Source organism: Epinephelus lanceolatus, chromosome 19, assembly GCF_041903045.1.
Source record: "Epinephelus lanceolatus isolate andai-2023 chromosome 19, ASM4190304v1, whole genome shotgun sequence".
In the NCBI taxonomy this organism is placed as follows: domain Eukaryota; kingdom Metazoa; phylum Chordata; class Actinopteri; order Perciformes; family Serranidae; genus Epinephelus; species Epinephelus lanceolatus.
Genome location: NC_135752.1, coordinates 30329567 through 30336834, shown reverse-complemented (window position 1 = coordinate 30336834; position 7268 = coordinate 30329567). Strand labels below are relative to the sequence as shown.

The 7268-nt window shown below is 41.5% G+C and overlaps 1 long non-coding RNA gene across 1 annotated transcript; it reads left to right on the top strand.

The window, feature by feature from the left end:
- Positions 1-10: 10 nt before the first annotated feature.
- On the top strand, positions 11-6817 carry LOC144458724 (uncharacterized). Its single transcript, XR_013488111.1, has 2 exons — positions 11-2654; positions 4545-6817. It is a non-coding gene; the product is annotated as an uncharacterized LOC144458724 (long non-coding RNA).
- The last annotated feature ends 451 nt before the right edge of the window (positions 6818-7268 follow it).

Here is a 7268-nt window from a genome sequence, read left to right as displayed (position 1 = left end):
ATATGAAACACTCTGTTTGATGTCAGTCTTTGTTTGAGTTCTAGTTCCGGCAAAAAAATGTTGTCGCACATTGTCAGATATGCTGTTAACATAGTTAGCTTGCATTAGGTCAGTCACAGACCATGTTATCTGATGTGATGTCAACCATGTGTTTCTTCTGAAACAGAGATTATCATAAGTGAAACCATGTCAAGGAACTTATCAGAAGTAAACTCATTCTTCCTTCTTCTTACTGGCATATGTGTCAACACATGTCTGACACTTCCTGGTAGAAGCATGTCAGAGCACTGTACATGTTTTTCGTATCACCAATCATTCTTCAGTGACACATCAAATTCATTCCACAAAAATAAAACAGAAGTCACAGCAGGAAATTGTGCTCAGCTATGTCAAACACTCCACTGAGGTCGACTTAGGATCTACATGTAAATGACACTGATCATCCCGATACAATGGTATGTTCTGCTAGGAAACCTTAGGCCCTGGCATTCATGTGGATGCCACCTGACTCATACCACCCACCCAAACACCACTACAGACCAAGTACCATCCTGGCAGGACAATGCACCATGCCACGCTGCAAAAACTCAAATGGTCCAAGCAATGTGACAAAGACTATCAACCGGGCTCTCAATGCCCCAGATTCTAATCCAGTCAAGCATCCATGGGACATGCCAGAGCAAGTCTGATCCAAGGAGGCCCAATGTGGCAACCCACAAGACTTAAAGAATCTGCTGCCAAACACCATAAAACACCCAAGGAGGCCCTACAGTACCATGGATTGGACTTGGCTCTGACCTGTTGAGGCACGAACACGGGATCCCTGGGGTATTAGCCTGTATACTCAATTGGATTGGGATTGATGCCTCAAACTCTTAGGGTGCTTTCAGACCTAGAGTTGTCTTGCTTTGGTCCGAATCAGGGACTAATTTGTTACAAAGCTACATAATTGCCTCGAGTTGGTTTGTGTTCTCATAGCAGCATTTACAAGCGGACCAGATCAAATGCCTTGTGCGAGAAAGCTGCTCTTGATTGGTCAGAATTTCCATGTGGGAAAAATCCAGGAAGTAAACCCAACGTTGAAGAAGAGTACACTTGCAAGATAAATGTGACACTTTCTAATGTCACAATGGAGGGACAACTACGCAGGTTGATTTTAGCGCTGCTCATTGTGGACTATATTGCTGTCATTGTTCATTTTAGTCAAACCATACAGTTTGAAAACGAGGCGCGGCTCCAACTAGAAAACAATGTTTTGATGCATTGGATGTGCTGAATGTGCATATTAAGGCAGTACAGGAGGAGGTGCACATTAATAATCCTCCAGGACTGTAACATGCTCATGTTTAACCCAAACAATGCGACTTCAGTTGGTTCGGATCGAGGTCGGAACACATTCTCACCACAAACAGACTGAGACCACCTCTTCAAGAAGGTTTTGATCCGATTGTTTTGGTGCGCAACCGAAGGAGCATTTGGTTATTTTCCATGCTTAAGTGTAGTTGTGGTTTTTAAAACCCTGTGTATAGACAGAAAGTACCATCGCCAAGTACTACCATCGCACGTCTATCTGTCCTCCTCAGCTAGTTTGATGACATTTGAGGCACTCTGTCTTTTTCAGTTAGGTTTCCTACATCACTGACTTTGTTGCCATAGCACGTTTTTCACTTTGCTTATGTATTTAAAATCCTGGGAAGAAAACTGTATTGTTCCCCAAATTAATGTTTAGAGTAGTAGGCTATTTTAAATGTGCCTGCTCAAAAGTAGTGCAGAAATGTAATTTTTGAATATAAATCAACAAAAAATAATGAGATTTTTGTAAACTAACCTTGAGCTAATTAATTAGAAATATCAAACATTTTCTGGTTATATCTTCACAAATTTAATAAAGTCTTGCTTTTCCTCATTATAATACTTTTGTTGATACATATTTTCCACATTTTTGGAGGTATTTATCAGCTGATGAAATACATTGATTAAAAAAAAAAGAAATCATTGATAATACAGAGGATCAATGGTTGCATCCTACACGTCAGAGGATGAATGGTATCCTACAGCAATCATGCGTGCTACTGATTGGTAGCTCCCTGCATGGCTCTGCTGTGGTCAAATGCCTCGTTCATCTTTAGGCAGAGTGGATGACGACATCATGTCCTTAGCAACGGTCGCGTCTCTACGGCAACATCCTCCGATGTCCCCTCTCTGCTGTTGTCAGTGTTGTCAGTGAGAAACACCATTTTCTCTCGGGTGAACTGATGATTTTGGGGGATGCTGTGTTGTCATGGGTGGAGTGCGAGCGCCCACCGCAGCAGCCGTTTGTGTCTCGCGACTTAAGTGCCTAAAGTTGGAGTGGACACGGGGCAACTTGGCCACGAGGACCCTCTCCCCCCAGTCATCGCTGATCAGCCTTCATCCTGCAGCAGACCGCCAGCCAGCTCCGTCTGCAGCCCGGTGCTGTTTGCTCTCAGCTGGACCGTTTCCATTTGCACCAGCCGGTTCTCATCCAGCGGCGCGTGCGGCTGAATGGATCCCGCCGTGCTCATCTTCCTGCTGTACGTGATGATCGCGCACGAGCTGTTCTGCGGCTGGATGCAGTACCGGAGACAGAGCAACAAGCCCCGCAAACGAGCAGCTGGACCTCTGCTGCGCTCAAGGTGAGTGTGTGTGAGCGTGTGCACGGGCGTGTGTGGCTGTGATTTAGATTGGGTTTTAATCAGAGCAGTAACATCTGGATGTAGATATACCAGTATGTTCTGATAAACATGGAGGCACTGTTGACAGCTCTGAAAGGCTTAGCTGAAGCATTTGTATTGATTATTAATCCATTCATTGATATTGTTGGGGCTGGTGTCACCAGATACCAATGGCAACAATGACAATAGATTTTTTTTTTTTTACCCTACTTTTCCCATAAACACATTTAAAAAATCAAAGCAAATAATAGATAAATTTAAATCAATAATAAAATAAAAAATAAAGCAAATTTCTCAAATGCATCAGTGTTTGTATGTATTGTATTGATGTGAGCCGTACAAGAACATTGTCTGAATAAAATAAATATTTGAGTATGGAAGTTCATTCGTGACCTTATCTATAGTAAAAATTTACAAACTCAAGGTTCACTTACTGTTTTTCCCCAGTGCTTTTGGACGTATCACAGCTTTCTTCACAGTTCTCCACTGTTAAAGGCCCAGTGCAACCGGGTCTCACTCCGAAGTCGTCAAAATCCGGCACTTCGGCCATGACTTGGGGCATCACACACTGACAAAAAAGACGTCCTTTAATGTCAGCATGATACGTGGTTGGTCAGCATTAAAGTTTAACAACGCTTGGCTGCATCAGGGGGAAACGCAGCAGAATAAGACCACGTGTTTTTGTTGCCTAAACCCAACCACGAGCGTTAGTTATTGGAGGAAAAAAATGTGGATTTCCAGTGTTTTACTGACGTAGTGCATTTCTCTTGACACGGCGTCCCAGAACGTCAGCAACCAATGCACCCAGGGTAACTTTAACGTAGCATTTGGACGTAACCAAACATCGCTATGTGACAAGGTCAGAGTGAGAATGTGTTGGTTTCTATCTGGTTTTAATCACCGGGTCTGTTTGTTTTAGAAAAGAAGAGATCTCTGCGGATAATTTCGACTCCAAGTAAAAACCTCCTGAACTATGAACACTAAAGGAATTCTAATCGGGAAAAGTTTCAGCTGGTTGCAATCTACAATCCTCACCACTAGATGCCACTAAATCCCACTAAATCTTACACACTGGACCTTTAATTGAACTTGCTCAGGTGTCATCATATGACCACCTGTTACCACGTGACCACTTGCTCATGAGGACACCTGAGCAAGTTTCACTTTCTCCACTAAAGCTGCTATCAACAGTGAGTGAACCCTGAGTGTAGAATATTTTTATCTAAGAACTGAAATAAGCCTATTAAATTACCAAACTTATGATTTAAATCAGGCAACATCTTAAAAAGTGAAATTAAAATCTGAACAGGTAGTACGTTTCTTAACAGCTCTGTATAATAAGTACACTGTGCACTAGAAAAGTTTTAGCTTTAACACTCCAGTCCCACATTTATGTCACTTTAATTCAATACTTTAAGGGTTTTGTTGGTGACACATTAAACAAGTTTTGGTTGTGGGAATTTTCTGGGTGTGTCCCCAAATGTTTTCAGAGTAGGATGTAAGTATTTACTTGGAAAATATTTGTTATTGTATCTAGAGCATTGTGGTAAGGCTGCAGACCTGGGTTTGTGCAAGGTGGGGACTGTCTAGTTAAAACACAACAAGGCCCAAACATAATCTGTCAGAAGCACATTATTGTCTAAAATATTGTATACTGCAGTTATCAGATTCCCCTGGACTTAAAGAACAAAAGGGCTGTGAACAGGTTTAGATGAGTTAATCTAACTGAAATGTTCCTGAAATGTTGTTTGACTCTACAAATACCATAATAAGATGACCTCAGGGGAGGCTTATAAAGGAGTTATGTTTCCTCCTAGCTTCAAGCTTTAATAGCCTGTACTTCCTCCTCAGCGCCCGGGTGTGCCAGGGAGCCTGGAGGACGAGCAGCCAGTCGGTCAGGCCCGACAGAGGAGGCCGGGACCTGAGGAAGTGCGGACGCATCGTCAGAAAAGCCTAATAAGGAGAGGAGCCAGACATGGGTGACACTTGTTGAAAGACAACTTGAATGGCAGCAAACTGGGCCAAGTTACGGCAACAGCAGAATTTGCTGCTGATGATGGCGCTGCTGTGCTTTTGGACACCGAAGTGTGGGAGCTGAATCCAGGAGATGACCTCTGTAAATGCAGATAGTTAAACTGTTTTTCATAATGCACTGGGGCTCAAATTCTGTTTGTGAGCATATAGTCCCAATAAAATCTGTTAAAGTCTGTGGATTATACACAGTATCTGTGACCATGTGTCTAAAAACACATATTACAAATGTAATTTTTTTTAAATATTTTGAGCGGCACCAACACAAATCCATTCCCCTCCATTGTATTGTTTTGGGGGTAGAAGTTTCAGAGGTGGATATCCTAATACCTCTATACATGAAACCAAAACTGCGAAGCTAGATACTTTATTCATTTAAAAATATTTATGTCTTTATTATTAGGCTGAACTTACCAGTTATACCCCTCCCAGTTATAGTATTCTCTGGGAAGCTGGCCTGTTTCTGTTGTACTTTATCGTTGTTTCCGTGAAGGCCAATCCTGAAATTAACTGGAATGTTGCCCAACAAGGAACCAAAAAACACACAAAAGAATGTTGTGCATCAAGTTGGTTTTGTTTTGATTGTGCATCTAAAAAAGAATTATGATGATGAAAGGAATTCCCATGGCTCAGACTGTGGCTTATTACCATAAACCGTGCATTGTCATTTAAGGGAGGGAACTGAGGGTGTTGACTGTATTTCTACGTGATCCAGTGATGCTGATTCTTAAAAATGTTCAGAATTATGTAATTAGATACCTGCTTATATAATTCCCTTAATTAACTTTCTTACTCGTACAGCACGCACTCCCTGAAACATACACACCCCACACTGAACAAAGAGAAAGAGATCTTTGTGTTCACGCTCTGAACTCATAAACGCCTGTAATAGTGTGACCTTTAGCTGCTGATCTTTAGATTCAGGAATGCAAACAAAACTCATCCAAACAGCAACAAGTTTCACTGCAGAGTCTGATTCAGTTCTAAATCTGTTTTAAGTCAAAAAACCTCATTGCTTGAAATTAATTCAGCACATTTTATCATGAGGTTTGGCACACACAGGTCCTCTAACTGAAGGCAGACTTAGAACTCAAAAGTCAGATAAAGGTTTTGCCACACACATGTACACAATCATACTCAGTACAACGTGCAATTAAATTATTTTTATGCCATCTCCAGAAACAACTATAACATAGAAAACAGAATACTATGGAATCAGTTTAAATAATGAGTGGGTTTTCCCCAGGTGCTCCAGCTTCCTCCCACAGTTCAAAGACATGCAGGTTAACTGATGACTCATCAATAGTCTGTATGTGTGAGTGTGAATGGTTGTCTGTCTTTATGTGTCAGCCCTGTGATAGTCTGGCGACCTGTCCAGGGTGTACCCCGCCTCTGGACTCCTAACGGGATAAGCGGTTACGGAAAATGAATGAATGAATGAAAACAAAATAAAGTACAATATATTCCAACAAGAAACAATGTAACAGTACGTAACAAAGTGAAACAATGAAACAGAATGAGTTTCAGAAAAATCCAAACATGGAATAGCTGGAATGAGACAGGTGGAGATATAAATAACATGTAGTTATGGATGTTCATGTCACTGGTTCAGGACCCAGACTGCCCCTAGGAAAGAAACTCCTCATCCTCTCTGTGTTTTGTGTGATATTAGACAGAATTATAAAGTCCTTACTCTATGTTTCCATTTTCAGTCAGACGTGGTGACCACTCTTGCCAATTTCCATGAGAGAGGATGATTCGATTTTCCCTAACCAATCAGTAAAGATCAAGGTGTCCGCCTGAATCTAATGTCATTTTAGGGCACGGTCACACCCAAGTCACTATTGCCTGCCAAGGTTTGTGCTGATTGTGGGCAGTGCTGGGTGTGACTAAAGACTGTGTATCCTCCTGAGACTCGAACTTTTGTTTGAAATGCATTTTTAGTTTCTCCTAGCTATTTGGGATCAGTAGGACCGTCAACGATGATAAAGTCCCAATGTCTTCAGACGATGGCGTTAGCTTGTTATTGTTGCTAAAATTGGTCAAATTTGTTGCCATATCAAACAACAAACATTAATCATAAATAAACAAGTTTCAACCATAAAATCTGATCAAGTGTTGTCCACTTTTTTGTCAGGATTGGCTGCAGACGAGATGGCTGCCATCTTCTTGTTACAAGGATTAGTGTATTGTGCTCTTCCTACCACTAGATGGCACAAAGAACTGTCCACGAACAAGGACAACAGGTCTAAGTTAAGTAGAATGAAGTATAAGGTCAAGTAAACCCAAAATGTGATGTCCTTATATGAGGACACCGGGTCTCAGGAAGATATAAAGAAAGACAACATGAGCTCCCCAAAAATCTTGTTTGCCCCCTGGTGGCTGGCTGCAGTATAGATCATAAACCCCGCCCCCTCCACTTAGCAGATGGGACAAAAAAATCCAATACACGTCAAATAAATGTTTCCAAAGAATGATTTCTATCATTCTAGGCAGCTCTTATCATGCTGCTGTACGTTCAATTGTTAGTTTTTCTGATAAGTT